The sequence below is a fragment of the Phascolarctos cinereus genome, unplaced genomic scaffold, assembly GCF_003287225.1.
Source record: "Phascolarctos cinereus isolate Bilbo 61053 unplaced genomic scaffold, phaCin_HiC Scaffold_5;HRSCAF=322, whole genome shotgun sequence".
Taxonomy (NCBI): Eukaryota; Metazoa; Chordata; class Mammalia; order Diprotodontia; family Phascolarctidae; genus Phascolarctos; species Phascolarctos cinereus.
In genome coordinates, this window is record NW_027555958.1 from 269,978,735 (window position 1) to 270,001,199 (window position 22,465).

Consider the following 22,465-nt stretch of genomic DNA (forward strand, 5'->3'; position numbering starts at 1 on the left):
CTTTTTCTGTCTCTTCCTGCTTGCTTTATTTTCGGTGGGTAGGAGTGGTTAAGGCTAGTTTTTGTGTATTTATTTTACATGCTTTTAACTCCTTTTGCTACTTTACTGAAGTTATTCAAATTTTTTTTTGATAACTATTGTCTAAACAAACCATCTTGTCATCTGTAAAAAGGAATAATTTTTTTTTTCTTGTCTGAGGCATCTTGGTATGACAGAGCGTTGGATTTGGAGTCAGAAAGGTCCAAATCCTTCCCTATGCCATCTGTGTGATCTCAGGCAACCTTAATACTACAGTGACAGGTAATGTCTGTAGAATATTTGTGATGGTTTATGATGATTTCCGTTTGGCTCGAAATGTATATGCCCAAGAATCATGGGTTTTAAGCAGTTTGACACTTGCACTGCAAGAATGCTAATGTTTGTAGCATCTTGATTATGTGATGACACATCCCAGGGTATGGAATGCATATGAGAATATGTTCATGTGCCTGACCATCCCTTAATAATCAGTTTGAAGTCAGATGTTAAACCCTTTTGGTGATTCAGAAACAATTTGATAGCCAACTGAGAAACTGCAAAAATATATGCTTAGTCATAAGTAGTCAGAGTTTGATGTAATCACTGCACTAACAGCAAAATTGTATACATGTTCATGATGGTTTTGAATAGCTGCTGAAACATAGCTATAATGCTTTAAACATGTACATGCTTATCGTCACAGAAGAAAAATATAGTGTAAAAGAACACTTCAACTTTATTATAATGAAGCAAGTAAATTGAACAGTAATCTTTTGGATATCTCCATCCTCCAATTCCATAGTGTACATGCTAGGTCCATTTGAGCTAGTCTAGTAATGCAGGTCCTGACCAAGGCAGTCTTTTAGGTACCTGGTTTATTTCAAAATATATACATTTCCTCAAAGCAATCTACCTTAAATTTGGGGTAAATAAATCAAACCAGTTAAGGTTCTTAAGGGTACTTGGGCCTCCCAAAGGCAGTATCAGGACTTGGGAAGTAATTTTGCGTTAATGAAGACACCTTGTAACTTTGAGTACAGCATAGAATTCCCACTACTCAGAAGCAGAATATGGTGACCTACCTAATACTCATACTTACTAGCTGCTTCCTTTCTTAATTAACTAAATCAGTTTCATATATACATACATCTAAACTCTCAATAAAGAGAAAATATTATCTGTCATCCACATCTTTAAGTTTCTGACATACTGTTTTCCTTTACTTGGGCCAAAGTTGGTGACTTCATTGCAAAATTAGTTTTCATAAGATTTGCATTTCTGTTGTCTGAAATTTGGCCCTTTTTCAATTGCATTTCAGTTCTATGAATTGTAAGAGCTGAGAATATTCTTTCAGCACCATTCTCTCTGATAGCTTTCTCAGTCTGATGAAGAAACTGCTGAATTTCATTTAAAAACAGTTGGCTACAACTTTCTCTGTGTTTTCCTCTGCTGCCTTATAAATTTATTCTATGGATTGATTTGTTTCAGTTAGCAGTTTAAAGTTTTGTTACCCGAGTCATGGAGAAGGTAATTACAGATGGATATTTTTATGCAGTTTGAGTTGCCAAAAGCTTAAGCTTTTTACTTTTCAGAAGTTTGTTACCTAGGAAGGTGAATTAACACTTCAGTTTTTTGCTTCCCTACCAAAAGACGACCATTTTGTTTTCTTCTGAAAAATTATGTATCTCAGATTCTTAGCATAGGATTTTTGGTGTGAGAGGCTCCTGTTAGTGGCTGGGATGAGGCAATGGCTTTTTGTATTTTTGTTTCAGAACATACAGATTTGAAGTTGGCATGCCTGGCTGTTTTGTTCTTTTGGTCATTTGTTTATTTGGTCATTCACTTTTCTCTGTAGGTTTTCCTCTTCTGTACTGCCTTCCCAATAGTAACGTTATTTGTTATCTTTGTTTTCATTTATTTATGGGAGCTTCTAGTGCTCTTTCTTCAGTAAGCTTGGTCAATTTTTCTTTTTCTAGAAGTGCTTTGTTGAGATTCTAACTCCTTTGGCTACCATCTTTTTCTTTCTTTTTTTTGGCGAGGCAATTGGGGTTAAGTGACTTACCCAGGGTCACACAGCTAGTAAGTGTCAAGTATCTTGAGGCTGGATTTGAACTCAGGTCCTCCTGACTCCAAGGCTGGAGCCCTATCCACTGAGCCACCTTGATGCCTCTACCATTTTTTTCTTAATGACATTAAGATAGATCTCTCCTAAAAATTCTTTACGCTTAGGAGAAAAGGTGAAACCTTTGAAGTAAGGCACTGACTGAATCTTGGATACCTCCTGCAGCAGTCTAAAGATACGCTTATATATAAAGAATCAAGGTTCATTTGTTTGTTTTCAAAGGAACTTTGTATAGGACTCATAACTTCCTGGCCAGTCCTGTAATAACAGTGTTTAAAATGATGAATTATTTCAAACAAAGATACTTCATGGACAAGAGAAATGTCTCACAGCAAAAGTCTAATAAGTATGGTATTAATTTCCAAGCTCCCCAAATCTTCATCAACACAAACTCCACCATGGCTGACTAGGAACTATGTACTTCTCCATATTTTGAAGTTTATCTTTTATGGGACACAACTCAAAGAAGTCATGAATGGAACCCTCCAGGTTCATAGAATGCAGATGTTTCACATTCTGTTCCATCTGTTTGAGAGCCAAATATGCCTTGTGGCAACACAATGTTGTGATTGCTGTAAAGGACTGTACATAAATTGCCCTTTTCTGCACCCAGAATTTTTCTTGCCAGTGACAGTCTGACACTGTATAACTCCTTAATCACAGCTTTAATGTATGAACCAATACCCTGACTTGTCTTGTACAGCCACTTTACTCAAAACTTCCTGGGCTTAGCATCTGTACCTGGTGCTGCTGAAGCCATCTTGGAAAAGAGAAGAAAGGAAGGAAGGAAGGAAGGAAGGAAGGAAGGAAGGAAGGAAGGAAGGAAGGAAGGAATTGAAAAGTATTCTTGTGTAACAGAATTTGATGATTTTTTTGCTGTCACCTTTCCATAATTTTAGCACAAATCTCTTGGACCATTACAGCAACACCACCAACCCTTCTTCCTATTCCTTTCTCTCTCTCCCTCCCTCCCCTCATTCCCCCAACACACACACACACAGGTTCAGGAACCACTGAATGAGATCTACTGATACAGCCAATTCCTGATCAGCAACTGTTGTGACATTTATCGTTTTAGCAAATTGAGTTTAGTGACTTGTGTGTTGTTATTCATTTGTTTTAAACTCTTCATGAGCCCATTTGGGGTTTTCTTGGCAAAGATACTGGAGTGGTTTGCCATTTCCTTCTCTAGCTCATATTATAGATGAGAAAACAGGCAAACAGGGTCACACAGCTACTAAGTGTTTGAGGCTGAATTTGAACTCAAAAAGTTGAAACTTCCTGACTCCAGGCCAGGAGCTCTATCCACTGTGCTACCTAGCTGCCCCAAGTGACTTTTGTAGGAGGCAGTATTTGAACCTCTGCCTTCCAGAATCTGAGTCAGGTTCTCTATCTATTGTGCCAAGTTTACTGAGGGAAGCAAAAGTAGTCATAAAAATAGTCTTGCCCCTAAAACATTGCTTCTGGTTTTAACACTTAAGTGTCTCACCCAACCTATGACATTACTTTGTTGATTAGTCTCTTGTGGATTTCTAAGTAGGCACTTCAAAAGAGAATGAATATCAAAAGATTAAGAGAGGTCCCTGGAAAAATTGATGAAGCTCTTGAATACTTTTGCATCAGTGACCCTCTAAGATCAATGAGTTGAAGTGTCAAGCAACTTTGTCGAATCAATTACACTAAAAAAACAATCAACACACGATTCATTTTATGTTCTAAGAATTAGCTCGTAGTTGCATTTATAATCTATATTTTGTTAACTATAAAGCAAAATAAACTTATCTTAATAATTTTTGTTCCACCTTTCAAGATAAGGTCCTTTTTTAAACCCTTCTTCCCATTATTTTCTGTAAGCTGTTAGTTCCCCTTATTAATTAGATTCACTTTAAGTATGCTTTTTTTTTTTTGGCTTTGCAATTGAGGTTAAATGACTTGCCCAGCGTCACACAACTCGTAAGTTTCAAGTGTCTGGTCTGAGACCAGATTTGAACTCAGGTCCTCCTGACTCCAGGGCTGATATTCTATCCACTGCACCACCTAGCTGCCCCCAAACTGTATTTTTTTTTTTACGAGGCAGTTGGAGTTAAGTGACTTGCCCAGGGTCTATCCACTCTATCCACTGTGCCACCTAGCTGCCCCAAGTAAGCTTTTTCTGGTACCAATCATTAAGGACTTCTAGTATATAGGAGATTTCGTGAAGGAGAACTTTCACAACTGAGTAGGTGTAGCAGTTCAGTTGTACTTTGAAGGAAGCTAGAGATTTCCAGAGGCTGGGGTATGGCATTTTATATGGCCACCTGTTTAAAGACTTGAAGTATTGAGATGTAAAAAGAAGTGAAAACTCCTGGAAGAGGGCCTCTACTTTCTCAACAAATATGAGGTGAGATCTGCTGTGGAGGATTGACCAGGAGAAGGGGGAGGGAATGGTATGAGATACTGAAGGAGAGAAGAGAAAGTAGAAAAACATACATATAGTTCTCCAAAAACAGAAGGATTTTCTGAGATATTCTACCTCTGGTGTCTCCTGGAATCTCAGAAGTGTTTTTAGTAGGAATCAAAAAGTGTAGGTAAGTGGCCAATTCTTTGCTTGCAAAAGAGATTAATAGTGGCATGATATAGGGTGTTTCTTAGGGTAGTTAATTGGGAGGTTAGGTAAAATGACAGATGCTGCCTACCCAAAGCTGCTTGGGGGTTATTCGAAGTTTAGGTGATTGTGAAAGGCCTCTGGAGATTTGTCAAAATAATTTGAAAGTACATGACAAGTATTACATAATGCATATGGCATGGAACAACTTAAATTCTTTGTTTTCTTGGATGAGTTCTGAAGTTGATTGTAACTACTCATGAGAAAAGCCCTAACAAGCTCATCACAAGTTTTCTCATTGTTGTCTTTGGAAATAGAAAGTTCAATTATGAAAGTGATTTTTAAAAATGTTTTTTGCTCTTTATTGGGCTAGTAGATATCGTAAGCACTTTTTACTTCTGCAGTAAGTACATCTCTTCTTATTTGCCATTTTAATGCATATTAAAAGTAATCTACTTGAACTAGGAGAATAATATACATAATAAAAATAGTATTGTAGAAGACAAACTACTTTGAAAGACTTAAAAACTGTGATCTATGCAATGACCACCAAGATTCCAGATGCAGCTTGCTACCTGTGGCCTCACAGAGACTCGGGCAGCAGAATTTTGGACGTGGCCAAAGGAGGATTTATTTTGCATAACCAGGTATATTTGTTACGAGGGGGTTGTTTTTCTTTTTCCTTTTTTTTTCAATTCAATTCAATAAACATTTGTTAAGTACTTATTATGTGCCAGGCATTGTGCTTTTTTCGTTTTTCTTTATTTTTGTCCTTTGGGGTTTGAGTTGCAAGGAGAGAGAATATAGACATTAATTTTTTTTTTAAAATGGGATAGAAAATTAAAGAATTTACTTCTGAAAAGAAATGATTTACCATTCAAATGACTGAATAACATCTGTGTTTTACAAATGTTTGTAATAAAGTATATCTGTCAAAATGTGATAGTATCAAAATTTTGCATTTATTTTTTGGATACCTTATCTTTTAGTCTCTAATTCATTTTAGCAACTAGATTCATAGAATTTTAGAGCTGTAGTGTACATTTGAGATAATTTGATTCCACCCTACATTTTATGGATGAGGAAACCGAAGGAAGAGAGGGGAAATGACCCATCCATGTTCAACACAACAAGCAGTGTTTTTACTAGAAAAATAAAGGTTTGGCATTGTCATTAACTTTCTTCTTGATAAGCCTATTCAGTAATTAAGCCTCTGATATGGAAAATCCTTTAATACTTTGTGGAAAATAGGGAATTTAGGAGGAAAGAATTTGTCAATATTGATTCTTCTCCCAATTAAACTGGTAATAACTTTCCCCCATACCTCATGTACTAGTTTTTTCATAATGTTTTAATGTACTTTTCATGTAATGTTGTAGAGCTTTTTAAAACTTCTTGATGGCAAACAATTTCATATACATTTTGTATTCATTATTTCCTGTTTGTAAACTGTAAATTCTGTAGGCCTGTAGGGACTAAGTTGCTTTTGCATTTTGTTGGCACACAAAGTTTGTTGAGTTGAATTGAACCAGTGGAGATTTCAATGACTGAGATAACAATGGGAAGATATATTGGAAGGAGAAACTATTACTGTCAGAAACCTATTAACCTCTGAGAGGTTATAACTTAATGGCAGAGACGTGAAACAATTAAAAAATTAATTTGAACATAGGCCATAGCAAGATGTAAAATATTCATATTTATGGCTATTTTAAATGTTAAGGATACATTTCGGAGCTATTTGCATGGATAGGAACATTTGTCCAAAGGTGCCTTTCTAGTCTAGTACTGGCCTTGGGCTCATGGTACAATGGTATTTCTTTTTTTTTTTTTTGAACATATGCTAAAGATAAGGTACTCTGATGAAAAAGGTGGTGTCAACCAGGGTTTTAAGAGTTATTGTTCTCTTGAATTCCAGCTCCTCTTTCTATTCTCATAGCTACTACCACTGGGCATCTGTATCCATATTTAATTTAGGTCTACCTAGTTGAAATTTTTTCTTCTAATTGCATTGTCCAGTGTTGACACAGCTTCAAGACAATATGTTGTGCTCAGATGGTCAACTCCTGATTATCTTGGAATCCACATAATGACTTCTGTCAACTCAGTGAAATTCTTACTTGTTGTCTTTGATGAGGTTATTGAAACCTTTAAATATAACTGTTGATCTGTATACTTCTCTGACCGGTCTTCTTAAGTCCTTGGACCCAGACTTTTTTCTATTCATAATGACATAATGAACAACAATAATTTAATGGAAAGCATCAATTAGGAATATAATTTAGTTGACACTTTAATAAGGTTTTTTCTTTTGTATGTTGTTGAAATATCAAAAATGATAGATGAACCGGTATCTATGTTACCCATCCCATACATGGCTTATTTATTGCCAGATCCTTGCCAACCCCTTTGCAGAGTAGCATTTAGCACCAAAGAAAACCCTAGGATTTTTGGATCTAACTTAAGGCCAGATTGGGCCCTTAAGTGGAAATTATTTTTAATGCCTATCTTTTCCTTTCAAACCAACAAAGCCAATATCTCCAAGTTTGAATGTCTGACAAATATTTCTTTGTTTATTATCCTTATTAGAAGTACAGATAATTTCACTTTTTATAAAGTTGAGTTTGTAAACTAAACTTTCTAGAGGTTTATTCACCTAGCAAAAGTTTGTAGCCACCAACTAGTAGGCTTGAAAGTTTTTTTTTTCTTTGGTAGTGTGAATAAACTTTTCTCAAGTTGAATCTGCAGGCCTAAACATGTCAAGCAAAGACACCATATAATGTAGAGCAGAAAGATTGTCTATTTAGCCTACTTTTTAAAAATATGTTGTTATTCTGAATATGACGATCATGAATTTTCTCTGTGAACAGAAGGATTTTGTATATGAACTGGGGCTTCTTTTTTTAAGTAGATAGTAAAATCAAAATGTTTATTCCAAAATTGTTACTTTTCTGTTTCTGCCTTTGAATTTAAGTGTTTTTTAAAAACTGTTTTCATGATCTACTTTAAAAAAAATTCTCTCTTTTTTTAAATTCCCTTTTCTACTCCAACCCTTCCTCCAATTAAGGAGAGTATCAAGACCCTCCCCCCCTTTTTAAACAAATAAGCATAGCGAAGCAAAAAAGTCCACACATGTCTAAAAATGTATAGCTTAATCTGTACCTCAAGTCTTCTGGTTCTCTTGTAGTTGGTAGGTTTTATGCTTCATCATTGGCCATCTTGAATAATGGTTGATCATTGTACCAGAGTTCTTAAGTCTTTCAAAGTTGGTTTTTGTGATATTATTTTAGTCATTGTATAAATTGTTTTTGATTACTTCATTCTGTATCATTTAATACAAGTCTACCCAGGTTTCTCTGAATCCATACCTTTCATTATTTCTTATGGCATCATAATCATAATTTATTCAGTCATCCCCTAGTTGATGGACACCCCCATAGTTTATAGATCTTTGCTAAAAGAAAAGTACTGCTAAGAATATTTTTGTATTGATGGATCCTTTTACTCTTTAGTTAATCTATTTCAGCTATAAATATAGTAGTAATATCACTGTGTCAAAAGACAGACACACCTTTAGTGACTTTGGGCATAATTCTGAGTTGTTTTTTGAGGTGGTTAGATCAATTACAGTTGCAAATCAGCATTAGCAGATGGTATTTCCAAACGTGGAGTACCCTACACCAATGAAATCACAGATCTGGACTGGAAAAAAAATGCAAGACATTTTCACCAGTGATGGGGATACAAAGACAAATAAAAACAAAAACATTCTCTTCTTAAGGAACTTACATTTAGAGATAGAAGTGGGGAGTGATAATTCTAAATTACCTGAAAATTGGAAATAATTATTAATGATTTACCCATTAAGCTTATTTGACAACTGTTTTAATATTTGGTAAAATGTCTTCAAAGTAGACAAACATTTAAGTGGTAAAATTTTTAAGTTCGTAAATTGGGCAAATATTTTGGCCATGCCAAATTGCAGTGGACTTCAGCAGATGCAAAGTCACTTTTATTTTTCCCATGACGAGATTCATCTCAGAGAGACTGCAGCTGTATCTGTATCTGCAGCTGTATCCATCTGTAGATGGATGTTTTATTTACTCAGAGAAATTAGGGAAACCAGTCTTGAGAAGACTCATAGTAGAAGTAACAGAACATTAGAGTGATATCATTAACTCATCTTCCTTTGGGAATGGAAGAGTTGTAGCCCCCATTAGCTGTTAGTGTGTTTAGTTTTAAAGTGGAGAATCTTTAGTCCTTTTGAAGGCATACACCTGATAAGTTCATCATTTAAACTATGAAAAGTAGTTAGCCACTACTTTTGCTAAGGAAAATGTATAAATATACAGAATATTAGTACTAAATGAAGTATCAGACAGTGTAGATCAAAAATCGCCTTTGTAGATTCATTACTTAGTAATAGTCTAGTACTTCTGCCTGATCTACATGGTGAGATTAAAAGATTGTGTGGGGGCGGAGCCAAGATGGCGGAGTGAAAGCAGTGACTTGCTTGAGCTCTCCTCCAAACCCTTCCAAATACTCATAAAAAATGGCTCTAAACAAATTCTGAAGCAGCAGAACCCACAAAAAGACAGAGTGAAACAAATTTCCAGCCGAAGACAACCTGGATGATTGATCAGAAAGGTGTATCGTGCCGGGCTGGAAGTGCAGCGCAGGGCGGTGTGGGTGCACAGGCCGCAGCAAACCTGGAGCAGGCCTCAGAGGACTGAATCCTGGGCAGCTGTGGAGGTTTCCAGACTCCTCAATCCACCAATGCCAAAGACAAATTAGAAGGTCAGTGGGAAAAGTCTGTTTCTGTCGGTGCCTGAGAAGGGGAAGGTGGGGTTTCAGCTCCATTCCCCAAGAGAGTGGTGCTGGGGAGGCAGCTGCTTCCCAAGCTTCTGGCCCACAGACTGAGGGGGAATCCAGTGGCTGATCAGAGAGGGATTGCAGGGATCTCTTGCTTTGCCCGTGTTTGGATCGGGGTCACAGTTCTGGGCTGCGGTGCTGGGGGGAGGAGGAGCGCTGGCTTGGTGGAGCTTGTAGTATTTGTGGTGCCCCTCCTCACAGTTACAGGACAGAAAGGAGTACTTGTAGTCGCAGGCCAGGAAAGGAGTAAACACCTTGCCCCTTATCATACCACCTTGGAAGAACTGAAAATTTACAGGTCCCTACAAGTATCTCTGAAAACAGCTGTACAAACCACCGAAGCTTGGGACAGTACATTCTCCACATTGGAAGCAGATTCGTACCTTAACAAAGAGTTTAAAACCCAAGTAATTGGCTGGGATCATGAGCAAGCAGCACAAAAAGAGTCAGACTATATTATCTTACTTTGGTGAAAAAGAAGACCAAAATATACAACCAGAAGAAGACAACAAAGTCAAAGCTCCTACATCCAAAGCCTCCAAGAAAAATATGAATTGGTCCCAGGCCATGGAAGAGCTCAAAAACGATTTTGAGAAGCAAGTTAGAGAAGTAGAGGAAAAACTGAGAGTGATGCCAAAGGAGACCCCAAAAAATACTGAAGAAAATAACACCTTAAAAAATAGCCTAACCCAAATGGCAAAAGAGGTCCAAAAAGCCAATGAGGAGAAAAATGCCCTAAAAAGCAAAATTGGCCAGATGGAAAAGGAAGTCCAAAAGCTTACTGAAGAAAAAATACTTCCTTAAAAATTAGAATAGAGCAATTGGAAGATAGTGACTTTATGAGAAATCATGACACAGTAGAACAAATCCAAAAGAATGAAAAATTAGAAAACAATGTGAAATATCTCACTGGAAAAACAGCTGACCTGGAAAATAGATCCAGGAGAGAGAATTTAAAAATTATTGGACTATCTGGAAGCCATGATCAAAAAAAGAGCCTAGACATCGTCTTTCAAGAAATTATCAAGGAAAACTGCCCTGATATATGAGAACCATAGGGCAAAATAGAAATGGAAAGAATCCACAGATCTCCTCCTGAAAGAGATCCCCAAAGGAAAACCCCTAGGAATATTATAGCCAAATTCCAGAGTTCCCAGGTCAAGGAGAAAATATTACAAGCTGCCAGAAGGAAACAGTTCAAGTACTGTGGGAACACAATCAGGATAACACAGGATTTAGCAGCTTCTACATTAAAGGACTGTAGGGCATGGAATATAATATTCCAGAGGGCAAAGGAGATAGGATTACAACCAAGAATCACCTACCCAGCAAAACTGAGTATAATCCTTCAGGGGAAAAAATAGTCGTTCAGTGAAATAGAGGACTTTCAAGCATTCTTGATGAAAAGACCAGAGCTGAATAGAAAATTTGACTTTCAAATACAGGACTCCAGTGGACCATGAAGAGGTAAACAGGAAAGAGAAATCATAAGAGACTTCTTAAGATTGAACTGTTTACATTCCTCCATGGAAAGATGATATTTATAACTCATGAGACCTTTGTCAGTATCAGGGTAGTTGGGGGAAAAAATTATATGTGTGTATATGTAGATAGATAGAGGGCCTAGGGTGAGCTGAAGATGAAGGGGTCATATCTGGAGAATAAAATTAAGGGATGAGAGAGGATGATACTCGGAGAAGAAGAAAGGGAGAGGTAGAATGGGGTAAATTATCTCACAAAAAAAAACCAGAAAAGATTGTGTGTGTGTGTGTGTTGGGGGGGGGGACATTAGTACATTCAGATTATTTGGCAAATGTGTGTTGTAACACAAAAAAAATTCTCTTACCTGTTTGAACATCTTAAAATGAAAACATAACTTACTCCAAGCCTAAAAGAACAATAATCCTACATGTAACATATTTTCCCTGTATAAATATAGACACAAGCCTATCCCTGAGAATTCATTGTTACTATGGGAAACACTTTGAGGTAATGTTTTTTGGGGGGAGGTTTCAGGAGGGGAGAGAAGCTGCATATGTAAGAAACGTTTATAATATGGTTTGATGTTAACAGTACTTTTGAGTAGTTTGTATTCAGCACAGATGACCTGGTCAAAAGTTCTCAATATATAACTACATTTATAAGGAGAAATCCAATATATATATGTATCTATGATACATATACCTTATAATTGATAGGCACTTCTTTGCATTGAGCAGCAGTGTAAGCAGTCTAGGTCCTCTAGGTAAAGAAGAAAGAATGAGTGTATATATGTTCTTTTATGTGGTAAGGAGATCAACTGTCTGAGACTTCTATTATTATTTTTTAAATTTTATTTTTTGAGTTCCAAAGTTTCTCCCCATCTCGCCCCTCCTCTTAGCCCAAGATGACATGCATTCTGAATACCTCTTCCCTTAATCTGCCCTCCTTTCTATCACCGCCCCATCTTTTATCCCCTTTCCCTTCTATTTTCATGTAGGGCAGGATAGATTTCTGTACCCCATTGCCTGTATATCTTATTTCCCATTTGCATGTGAAAACAATTTTTAACATGTGTTTTTAAAATTTTGGGTTCCAATTTTCTCCCTTCCTGCCCCCTGCCCAACCCCCCTCATTGAGAAGGCAAGTAACTTGATACAGGTTATACATGTGTAGTCATGTAAAACCTTCCATAGTAGTCATGTTGTGAAAAATGAACTGTATTTCCCTTCATCCTATCCCCACCCGATTTATTCTGTTCTCTCTTTTACCCTGTCGCTCCTCAGAAGTGTTTGCTTCTGATTATCCCTTCCCCCGATCTGCCCTCCCTTCTATCATCCTTCCCACTATTTTCCTGTAGGGTAAGATAGATTTCCATAGCCCATTGAGTGTATATGTTATTTACTCTTTAAGCCATATCCAATGAGAATATGATTCATTCATTCCCTTTCACCTTCCCCCACTTCCCTTCCTCTGTAAAAGCTTTTTCTTGTCTGCTTTATGTGAGATAATTTATCCCATCCTACCTCTCCCTTTCTTCTTCTCCCAGTATAATCCTTTCTCACCCCTTAATTTTATTCTCCAGATATCGCCCCTTCATCATCAACTCACTCTGTCTCTCTCTCTCTCTCTCTCTCTCTCTCTCTCTCTCTCTCTCTCTCTCTCTCTCTCTCTCTCTCTCTCTCTCTCTCTCTCTCTCTCTCTCTCTCTCTCTCTCTCTCTCTCTCTCTCTCTCTCTCTCTCCATTTATGTTTTTTTCCCTTCCAATTACCCTAATGCTGACAGAGGTCTCATGAGTTACAAATATCATCTTTCCGTGTAGGAATGTAAACAGTTCAACTTTAATATGTCCTTTAAGATTTCTCTTTCATGTTTACCTTTTCATGCTTCTCTTGAGTCTTGTATTTGAAAGTCAAATTTTCTATTCAGCTCTGCTCTTTTCATCAAGAATGCTTGAAAGTTCTCTATTTCACTGAATGACTATTTTTTTTCCCTGAAGGATTATACTCAGTTTTGCTGGGTAGGTGATTCTTGGTTGTAATCCTATCTCCTTTGCCCTCCAGAATATTATATTCCAAGCCCCCCAGTCCCTTTATATAGAAGCTGTTAAATCTTGTGTTATCCAGATTTCCACAATACTTGAATTGTTTCTTCTGGCTGCTTGCAATATTTTCTCCTTGACCTGGGCACTCTGGAATTTGACTATAATATTCCTAGGGATTTTCCTTTGGGGATCTCTTTCAGGAGGTGTTCAGTGGATTTTTTCAATTTCTATTTTACCCTCTGGTTCTACAATATTAGGGCAGTTTTCCTTATACTTTCTTGAAAGATGTTGTCTCGGCTTTTTTTTTTTTCAGGTAGTCCAATAATTTTTAAATTATCTCTCCTGGATCTATTTTCCAGGTCAGTTGTTTTTCCAATGAGATATTCACATTGTCTTCTATTTTTTCATTCTTTTGGTTTTGAAGGATTTTGGTTTTGAAGGTGCACTGGGATTGGGCCAGACTGATTTCCTCTCTCACTGAGGTCAGACAGACTTTTCCTACTGACCTTCTAAGTTGTCCCTGGCCTTCATGGGTTGAGAAGTCTGGAAACCGCCAAAACTGCCCGTGATTCAGTGTTCTTAGGGCCTGCTCCAGGTTCGCTGAGGTGCACTCCTCTCCTAGCCTGGCACAGTAGAACTTTCCGATCAACCATCCAGGTTGTCTTGGTTTGGAAATTTGTTTCATTCTCTCTTTTTGTGGGTTCTGCTGCTCTAGAATTTGTTTAGAGACATTTTTAACAGGTATTTGGAGGGGTTTGGGGGACAGCTGAAGCAAGTAACTGCTTTTACTCAGCTATCTGGGCTTCCCCCCCTTTCCCCCCCCCGAACTTCTGAAATAAAAGAATTGTATACCTCACTGCATATTTTGTTAACCAGATATCTTGTGTATTAAAATCTCTCATCCTCTCATCCATTCTTTTTTTCATAATGTTTAATTTAACTGTATAGGAAGTCATGAAAACATGTCCACAGACATGATTTCATCATCCTGATTAAGAAAATGAGCAACATGAACCACAAACTAACCAATATTAAAAAAAAAAGGTGTTGTTTATACCATTACCTTTCCTTTTAGCCTGAAGAAAGATTTCTTAGAAAAACAGATGGTATGTTTGCAGATTTAATGTGTATCCATAAAACCTTAGATATTTTGCCCTTGTAAAATTTTAAACTAAATAGAATGCCAACAATATTGACATTAGCATTTTCCAACTCATATATGGGCACACTTCAGCCAGGGCTTTGACAGCTCTGAGACTACCATTGTGGAAATCACTTATACAGCTGGCTTTCATCTGCATAGGAATGGAAGTCCAGATTATTCAGTTAGATAATGGCATAAAGAAGCCAGGGCATTTTGCTAAAGGCCAATACAAGTATTGAGACAAATGTCATGGAAGATGTCAGATGAAGTAGATTAACATGATCCCATGAATATAGATTTATTTATTTCTCTGATCAAGTAGCTTCCTCAGCATTTTGAAACTTTAGTGAAATCTTTTGATACCACTTTTTGAGCCAGTAATTAGTAGCAACTCATGATTACCAAAAGATGTATAATGATGCTTTCAGAGTTGTGATTTAGAAAAATGAAAATTAGAATTGTTAAGCATGCCTTGAATAGAAATTAGACTTTACTTCTACTAGCTTAATAAGGCCAGGCTTAATATTTGAGAGAAAGGTGGAAAACCTTCTTTTTGCATTCTTGAATTTAATATTTTAGATGTGAGATTTTCATCGTCTTTTATTCATTGTTGGTGTAATCTTGGAGAATGATATCCTGTGCTTTGCTTAGTCTCATTTTGATCCCATAATTCTAATCTGATAGCTATCATTCTTATATCTGTATCGATATATTTATGTATCTATATGTACATCCACATCCATGTCTACCTGCACATCTATCCATCCTCCCCTTTGCAGCTAAACTTCTTTTGCGGGCTATATATTCTTGGTGCTTTCCCCCCCTTTTTCTATCTCACATTAAACTGAAACTTTTCTTTCCAAAGTTACCAATGATCTCTTATTTGCCAAATCTCATGGCTTCTCTCAGTTCTCATTGTTCTTACCTCCCTAAAGGATTTAACATTGTTGATCACCCGCTCCTGGTTTGTCTCTCCCAGTTCTCCTTCTAGATCTTCTACTACTACTCTCTCTCTTTTCCTGGTCACTTGCTTCATGTTACATCTCTATCATGTCCATATCTACCATGGCTATCCGACAAGGCTATGTCCTAGGACCTCTGCTCTTTTTGTTCTATATCTTATTTGGTGATTTCATTAACTCCCATTGTTATCACCTCTATGCTGATAATTCCCAGAGCAATATGTCTGGGGTACCATTATGTATCACCAACACTAAGCCTACATATCTCAGACTGTATATCCAATAGGCATCTCAAACTCAACATGTCCAAAACAGAACTCATTATCTTTCCCTAAATCTTGCCATCTCACAAACTTCCCTGTTATTGTTGAGTGTCTCACCATCCTTCCAATCACCCAGGCTCACAACCTTCCCATCATCCTCACCCTCGCTTACCAACCAAATCTTGGCATATCTCTCCTTTATGCAGTCTTCACTCCACTCAAACAGCCCACACCTGGATGCATGCTTTCAATGCCTCTCACCTGGAATATTATTGCAATAGCCTCCTAATTAATCTCCCTTTTCTCTCCCTACTCCACTCCTTCTTTCACTTGGCTGGAAGAGTGATTTTCCTAAATGGAGTCAGACCATACCCTATCCTTCCCTCTAAACCCTATGTGGGCAGCTCTAATGACTCCCTGTTACTTCTAGGATCAAATATAAAGCCTTTTGTTTGGCATTTAAGATTCTTTGTAACTCATCCCATTCATACCTTTCTAGTCTTCTCACACTTTGCTCCTGTCCATGAACTCTATGGTCAGAAATTACCAAAATAGAAACAAAACAAAAAAATGGACTACAGTGTGTTCTTACATGACTCCCTTTAATGCATTCTAGGATACTGCTATATTGACCTACCTGCTAGACCCTTCACTCTTTCTCTTGTATCTATGCCTTTGCACTGTCTGTCCCCTCCTGCCTGGAATTCTTTCCTTCCTTCTTCCCTAATCTTGGTTTTACTGGCTTCCTTCAAGACTCAGCTTTTGCTCCATCTACAGCAGGAGTTCTTTTCTTGTGTCCCATTTCTTCCTACCATCTTAATTGACTTCTCCTTTGAGCTTTTTCAATTACAAAATATTTATTTTTCTCTCTCCTACCTCTCCTCACCTCTAGAGGAAAAATAAAAGCAAAACCTTTGTAACAAATATGCAATGTCAACTAAAACAAATTTCCATATTGGCCATGTGAAAAATATATGTCTCATTCTATGTATTTAGGTCATCTCCTGTCTATAAGGAAGTAAGTAGCATTCGTAGCAAATTAGAGAAACAAGGAAGAAATGAGCATTCCAGTCTATGAATGGGGATGAGTTGATGACCAAAACAAAGTAGTAGGGATGACAGAAGATAAAGTAGACATTTTTGATTACAGAAAAGTAAAAAAGAAAATACATAAACAAATCCATTGTAGCTAAGATTAGGGAGTAAACAGTTAATTGGAGGAGAGGTGGATCTTTGTAGCAAGTTTCTCTGATAAAGATCTCATTCCCAAGATATATAAGGAACGGATTCAAATTTATAAAATTGAGCCATTCCCCAGTTGATAAATGGTCAAAGTATTTCTACAGGCACTTCTCAAAGCAAGAAACCTAACCTACCTGTGACCCACCATATGAAAAAATTCTCCAAATCGCAAATAATTAGCGAAATGCAAATTAAAGCAACTCTGAGATTCTACCTTACACACCTCAGATGAGTAAAGTTGACAAAAAAAAGAAAATGACAGATGTTGGAGAGGCTGAAAAATAAGCACATTGATATACTATTGGTTCAGCTGTCAATTGGTACAGATATTCTGGAAAGCAATTTGGAACTAACTGTGCCCTTAAAGACACTTAAACTGTTCATGACCTTTGATCCAGGCATATCACAATAACTCTTGTAACTATCTGCTAGGATAGACTTTGATGTAGAACATAGCTGTACCTATAAAAATCATTTGCCCTTAAGGGTAAGTAAGGGAATATTAGTCCTTTTTAATGGGATAGCTTTATACATTATGCTGAAATTATTGTGCCTTATATGAAAAATCATTTAAAAATTTATTTTTATTTAAGCTGACATAGCTTAAATATGTATAGTTATTTATATTTACTTTCATATTTAAGCAAGTGGGTAAGAAAAGGATATAAGAAAAATGTGCACTCAAGATGAAAGAACAAAAATATATTGTAAATGATTGTATACCTGTATATAAATGTGAAATTATTATTAATACTCATCTAAAAGATATATATGTATATATATTAAATTTAGCATAACATGACCCACTTCTTCTTTGTCTCTTTGATCTTTTTGGACATTTATTTTTATATAAACAGAATGATTTGTATTTTTTACCTGACTGTAGTTGGAGAGGGAGCACACCATAGTGGACAAAGAGCCAGGAAGACCCAACTTCAGTCCTTACATACGATACACACTAGCTATGTGAACCTCATCATATCACACGACTTCTTAATGGTCACGTTCATATTGAATTTAGTGTGATAGTGCTGGCCACATCAGACCATATGAGTCTTTCCAGGTTTTTCTGAAATCAGCCTGTTCATCATTTCTTACAGCACAATAGTATTCCATTACATTCATATACCACAACTTGCTCAGCCATTCCCCAATGGATGGGCATCCTCTCGGTTTCCAATTCTTTGCCACCACAAAAAGAGCTGCTATAAATATTTTTGAACATGTGGGTCCTTTTCCCATTTGTATGATCTCTTTGGGATATAGTCGTAGAAGTGCTATTGCTGGGTCAAAGGGTATGCACATTTTTATAGCCCTTTGGGCATAGTTCCAAATTGTTCTCCAAAATGGCTGGATCATTTCACAACTTCACCAACAATGCATTAGTGTTCCAATTTTCCCACATCTTCTCCAACCATTTATCATTTTCCTGTTTTGTCATGTTGGCCAATCTGATAGGTGTGATGTAGTACCTCAGAGTTGTTTTGATTTGCATTTCTTTAATCAATAATGATTTAGAGCATTTTTTCATATGACTATGAATGGCTTTAATTGCTTCATCTGACAACTATCTGTTCATCTCCTTTGACCATTTATCAACTGGGGAATGGCTTATATTCTTACAAATTTTTCTTAATTCTCTATATATTTTAGAGATGAGGCCTTTATCAGAGAGACTGGTTGTAAAAATTCCTTCCCAATTTTCTATCTTCCTTCTAATCTTAGTTGCATTGGCTTTGTTTGTACAAAACCTTTTCAGCTTGATGTAATCAAAATTATCCATTTTGCTTTTCATAATGTTCTCTATCTCCTGTTTGGTCATGAATTCTTCTCTTCTCCATAGATCTGATAGGCAAACTGTTCCTCGTTCTCCCAATTTACTTATAGTATCAGCCTTTATATCTAAGTCATGAACCCATTTTGACTTTATTTTGGTATATGGTGTGAGATTTGGGTCTATGCCTAGTTTCTGCCATACTCTTTTCCAGTTTTCCCAGCAGTTTTTTTCAAAGAGTGTGTTCTTATCCCAGAAGCTGGGGTCTTTGGGTTTATCAAATAATAGATTACTGTAGTCATTGACTACTGTGTCTTGCATATTTAACCTATTCCACTGATCCACCTCCCTATTTCTTAGCCAGTACCAAACAGTTTTGATGATTGCTACTTTATAATACAATTTAAGATCTGGAATTGCTAGGCCACCTTCCCCTGCATTTCTTTTCATTAGTTCCTTTGATATTCTGGACCTTTTGTTTTCCAAATGAATCTTGTTATTATTTTTTCTAACTCTATAAAATAATTTTTTGGTAGTTTGATTGGTATGGCACTGAATAAGTAAATTAGCTTAGGTAGGATTGTCATTTTATTATATTAGCTCGCCTACCCATGAGCAACTGATGTTTTTCCAATTATTTAGATCTGATTTTATTTGTGTGAAAAGTGTTTTGTAATTGTGTTCATAGAGTTCCTGGGTTTGTTTTGGAGGTAGACTCCTAAATATTTTATAATGTCTACAGTAAGTTTAAATGGATTTCTCTTCTATCTCTTGCTGTTGGGCTTTGTTGGTAATATATAGAAATGCTGATGATTTATGTGGGTTTATTTTATAGCCTGCAACTTTGCTAAAGTTGTTTATTATTTCAAGTAGTTTTTTACTTGATTCTCTAGGATTCTCTAAGTATATCATCATGTCATCTGCAAAGAGTGATAGCTTTGTTTCTTCTTTGCCTATTCTAATGCCTTCAATTTCTTTTTCTTCTCTTATTGCTAAAGCTAAGTTTCCAGTACGATATTGAATAACAGTGGTGATAATGGACATCCTTGTTTCACCCCTGATCTTATTGGAAATGCTTCTAGCCTGTCCCCATTACATATAATGCTTGCTGAAGGTTTTAGATAGATGCTATTTATTATTTTAAGGAAGACTCCATTTATACCTGTGCTTTCCAGTGTTTTTAATAGGAATGGGTGTTGTATTTTATCAAAAGCCTTTTCTGCATCTGGTGAGATGATCACGTGGTTTCTGTTGGTTTTGGTGTTGATATGCTCAATTATGCTGATAATTTTCCCAATATTGAACCAACCCTGAATTCCTGGTATAAATCCTACTGGTCATAGTGTATTATTCTTGTGATAAGTTGCTGCAATCTATTTGCTAGTATTTTGTTTAAAAATTTTGCATCTATATTCATTAGAGAAATTGGTCTATAATTTTCTTTCTCTATTTTGACTCTTCCTGGTTTAGGTATCAGCACCATATTTGTATCATAAAAAGAAATCCTTAAGACTCCTTCTTCACCTGTTTTCTCAAATAGTCTATGTAGTATTGGAATTAATTGTTCTGTAAATGTTTGACAGAATTTGCATGTAAATCCATCTGGCCCTGGAGATTTTTTCCTAGGGAGTTCATCAATGGCTTGTTAAAATTTCTTTTTCTGAGATGGGGTTATTCATTTTATTTCCTCTTTGGTTAATCTGGGTTAATCTTCCTTCTTTCCCCCTGTCTCTTTTCTTTCCCCCCTCTCCCCCCACTGCCTATAGGGCAAGTTAGATTTCCATACCCAACTGACCATGTTATGCCCTTCTTGAGCCAAACCCGATGAGAGTAAGGTTCAAACAATGCTCACTCCGCTCCCCTCTTTCCCTCTGCTGCAATAGGATTTTGTGTCTTTTCCTGCAGTGTAATTTACCCTTGACTGTCTGTCTCCTCCTTTCTCAGTACATTTTCCAAGATCAGATCAATCCACTCACTTGGATCCATTTAACCCACTTGACCAGAATCCTTTTTTTTTATCATTACATCAAAGTCAACTAACATCCACCCTCTTTATGTACACTCCTTTAACATGGTGTAATAACAATACAGTTCTCAAGAGTTGCAAGTGTCATATTCCCTTGTAGGGGTGTAAACTGCCCACCCTTATTAACAACATATTGTGTCTTTCTGACCCATTTACCTTTTTGTGTCTTTCTTGAGTCCTGTACTTGAAGATCAAATTTTCTGTTGACCTCTGGTCTTTTCACCAGGAAGGTCTGGAAGTCCCCTACCTCACTGAATATCCATCTCCTCCCTTGAAAAATGATGCTCATTTTTGCTGGGTAGACAATCCTTGGCTGCAATCCAGGCTCCCCTGCATCACGGAATATCGTGTTCCACCCCTGCGGTCTTCTAATGTAGAAGCTGCAAGGTCCTGTGCAATCCCTACTGTGGTTCCATGATATTTGGATTGTTTCTTTCTGGCTGCTTGCAGCACCCTCTCCTTCATCTGGTGATTCTGGAAATTCTCTCTCTTTTTTTAAAGATAGAATTTAGCAATTTGATGAGAGAGACTTAGTGGCAAAATGGTGCTGTACTCTACTAATTCTACCTGATGTCATTTGTGATCTTGTCCCAAGACATGTCATATCTCTGGTGTCAGAGAACAGATAGAGAAGCTAATTATCTGTCCCAAAGGACAGTGAAGATTATATGTGAGGCGAAAATCACTTGTTGAAATGAAGAAAAGAAATGCGTATTTATTGAAAATTCAGACCAATCGAAATTCATTGCATTTTCATTGTTGTAATTATATTAATTTTTAGCTTTATAAAACTTTGTAGACTTAAAGTAATATTTAAGTTTAGGCAAAATGACTGACAATTCTGATTTTCCTGAATGCCTAAAGGTTGTTACATAGTAAAGCAATTCAGTTGGCTTAATCTCAACTAAATCAAAGCATCATGTGAGATATCAGTGCCCTTGGCAAATTTTGAAGGAAAATAGTTGTAAATTTTAGTGTCATCTGCCAACTAGATACAGTGAAGTAGGCTGAACAGATTGCTAGAACAGGATGCGCTGTTTTCATTTCAAGGAGCCTTGAAGAACGAAAAGGAAGAAAAAAATTCAGAGGAAGGCAAAGACTTAGTAGTGCAAAAGTAGAATATTTTTTAAAGTCCATGCAAATAAAAAATTGCATGTAAAAGAACCTTTAAAATAAGCATGCAGTAAACTAATATTTAATGATTATGTGAGATAAACCAATTTTTTTTTACTAACTAGACGTAAGTTAAAATAGAATTTTAAACACTTTACTGATAAATTGGAGCTGAATATGCATAACATTTCCCCCCCCTGTTCAAAGCACTTTACTTCCTGAATAACACATAGGATCAAAAGGTCATGATATGGCCATATGAACCTATCTGTATATGAGATTTATACTACTATTCATTTGGGAAATAAATTAATTGATAATATAGAACTTTTGTAATGGTGGGCCTCATCTGGCTCATTTTAAGAATACTCTTTCATTTGTGAAAAACACACTGGGCTTTATAAAACAAAACAAAAGAATTCACAATGATCAGATCTCAGACTGTGAGGATGTGAGAAAAAAAGAGTAAAGAAAAGATGGGAAGAAAGCACAACTTTCTATTTAATTGGCCTGGGGGTATTGCTGAATTTTGTCCGTTTTACTTCTAGGAATCAGGGCTTGTTAATGTTTTCCTTTGTGAGGGAAACTGTTCTTCATGTCTTATTATTCTTTTCTAGACTAAGGAGTTTGATGAGGCCCTAGTTATGTGTCAGATACAAAAGCGGCAGTTTCCATTTGAGTGCCTATCATAACCATTGCAGTATTTAGATCTTGGCCTTATTACTAGGAATTCCTTTAGGGGTTGACTAGGTTGTTGCAGCAAATTTATAGATCAGAATATTGGCTTCTTGTCTCCTCTTTACATTTTAAGGGCTTGAGTTC

The 22,465-nt window shown here is 36.6% G+C and overlaps 1 protein-coding gene and 1 pseudogene across 5 annotated transcripts in view; one reads left to right on the forward strand and one right to left on the reverse strand.

The window, feature by feature from the left end:
* RPTOR (regulatory associated protein of MTOR complex 1) overlaps positions 1-22,465 on the forward strand; it is a 508,936-nt gene that overhangs the window by 126,453 nt on the left and 360,018 nt on the right. The window lies entirely within an intron of this gene.
* Positions 1,212-15,299, reverse strand: LOC144457970 (nucleolus and neural progenitor protein pseudogene; annotated as a pseudogene).